The following is a 2,742-nucleotide window of genomic DNA, read 5'->3' on the forward strand; positions in this document are numbered from 1 at the left end:
TGGGCCTGTGCAGATCTCCTCCCACAATGCCTCCTGCTTCGTCTTAGGGGCAGGCTTGAAGAGCTTCCATGCATCGTGACGGCCAACCCCAGCAACACATTGGCTGCACTTCTGGATCATCCTGAGCTGTTTTTGCAGTTGGGCCCTGAAAGGCAATAATGGGCACTTTGTCTAAAGCATAATGCACAATGGTGACTCCTGCTATGTACAAGAGTAATGATAGCTGATCTTGATTGCAGGCATTTGGGTGCATATCCACCCCACACACCTGCTGGTCTTGCATAGTGTTCACTGAACTGTTGGCACAGGGAACCAACGAGTAACGCAATGAGAGATTTTCTATATGACCCAAAATGACCACAATGCCCTACTTTGCTTTTAAACTTAGCTTACAACACGGTGGTAAGGTTTGTGTGAGGTATATATCATACGCAGGTTATTCAAAATGTACATTCTTAAAACGGTTCAAAAATGCCATTTCAAAAACAGGATTCACAGTTCCTTTTCCTCTACATGGCTAACACAAAAGTAACACACAGATAATGAATTAAAAGGCCATCATGCTTTTTTCAAAAATAAATTCATCCTTTTAACAAAATGATTTCAAAAACATACATAAAACCACATATGGCTCAAACCAGAAGCAATGTACTTCAGAATTTTCTGCAAGGCATTTAACATGAAGGAAACGATGGATTTTTTAAAAAGTCAAATGCTACCAACTGAAGTGCCAGAATTTTATTCCCTGCTTATTCCCCCCTCCCCCAAAGAGGTACAAAGAACAGATTGACTACACAGTCCCTTCTAAAAACTCCCTTTTAAGAGAGATGTTTCACAAAACTGCCCTTGAAGAGACAATTTCAATTCAGCCTTTATGGACATCATGTAAATTCTTTGCTACTAAAGATGCTCTTTTGAAACTAGAGAACCATCCAGTCTGACTTTTACATTCACTGTGAAAAATCAAAGGCAAGCACTGGTCTTACCTTTTGTCTAAAGCACAGATGATTTCAGAATTTACTTCAGATTCTTACAAAGGGTATATAGCACCACAGAAAGAATTTAAAAAACTTGGCATGGAAGATCAGTTTGCTTTTCCCACTCACAAACATTATCCCTCTCGAAGATGTTTCTTAGGCTCCAATCCCGGCCTACAGGGGAACGAGGTGGAGGAATGGGCTGCACCCGCTACAGCCTTCAGCTGATGAACTCCAGCTTTGACAATCTCTTCACATTTTTTAAAAAAGCCTCTACAAAAATCAAAAACTAGCATAGCACAGTAGGGTTGCCAAGTCTGGGTTGGAAAATACCTGGAGACTTTGGGGGTGGATCCAGGAGAGGGCGGGGTTTGGGGAGGGGAGGGGCCTCAGCATAGTACAATGCCATAGAGTCCACCCTTCAAAGCAGCCATTTTCTCCAGGGGAGCTGATCTCTGTTGGCTGGGGATCAGTGGTAAAAACGGGAGATCCCCAGGCCCCACCTTGAGGCTGGCAACCCTATAGCACAGGGAGATTGTGTCCCCCTCCCCCATTTATCTTTGTTTGCTGTGTTGGCATTCTGTTTACAGGAAGTCTGAAACATTAGGAAGCATTTCAAAATGTAATTCCCCCCTCCCAATGATCATTGCCCCCTACTGTCTGAAGTGGTGCAGTCCATTCTATCATCTCCTCCAGCTTTTAGTTTGAACCACAATGTTAAAAAAGTCAGAGAAGTGGGAGTTAGTTCCACAGACCCTGGGCTGTAATGACTTCAACAGAACTGGGTCACGGAAATGAGAGATGAACCAACTTGAGGAGCTATATTTTGTACATTGTTTGGAGTCCCTGAAAAAGTAGCCTCCCCTTTTTTGTCGCCCCCCGCCCCCCAAGGGGATATGAACAAAAGTGTGTGTTGAGAGATGTGGGAGATTTATGTGGCCATGGAAGCTACACTGAACTCCTTGGAGGAAAGGTCAGGATATAAAGGGATGGATAGGGTCAATAGACATTGAGGGGGAGCTCTCCTTTGCTGGAGGCCTTCACACAGATACTGTCCAGCCATCTGTTGGGGATGGTTTTGGGCTTCCTACACTGAGCAGAAGGCTGGACCACATTAGCCCTTCCAAAACTAAGGCTTGGTGACTGATAGGTAAGAATTGTCACCACATAAACAAAAAAAAGGGATACTGACAGTTGTCAGAAATTTTTTTCCTAGTCAACCAAAAAAAGATTCACCCCTCACACTAAAGGCACAACTATGACTGCATTTTTTAAAGTAGTTTTTTTGCCAAGAAAATCAGAAATTCCCTCCCTCAGATCTGCCAAATCGTGTTATCAACCATTCAAAATGTGGTAGACCTGAATACAACTAGGATATGAGTTGCATTTCAGACTGCAGCTAGAAATGCAACAGCCATTCCATAGTTTAGTTGAAAATCTCTGATATACAGCTGAGTTTACGTGTGGGATGCACTGGGACTGAAATTAGGCTCAGAACAGAAGATCAATGTGTTGGTCCCTTGATTTGACTTCGTTGGAGTCTGCTATGCATGAAAGCATTCAGTACTCAGTTGCTAATGAAGAAATCTGAAAAAGTTATATGCCTCAAATATAAAAAGCAGCAGCTCTACAAGTAGTGTATAATTACAGAAGTGCAAATGCAAGAAAAATAATGTAGATGTTAAAATCTGGTTTTGCTTCACTGAAAACAGAAGCCAATCTATCTGTACCCCAAAGTCTGAAAAGTTCTTTTCTTCTGCCAGTG

The sequence above is a fragment of the Gekko japonicus genome, unplaced genomic scaffold (assembly GCF_001447785.1).
Source record: "Gekko japonicus isolate JY-2015 unplaced genomic scaffold, Gekko_japonicus_V1.1 scaffold86, whole genome shotgun sequence".
In the NCBI taxonomy this organism is placed as follows: domain Eukaryota; kingdom Metazoa; phylum Chordata; class Lepidosauria; order Squamata; family Gekkonidae; genus Gekko; species Gekko japonicus.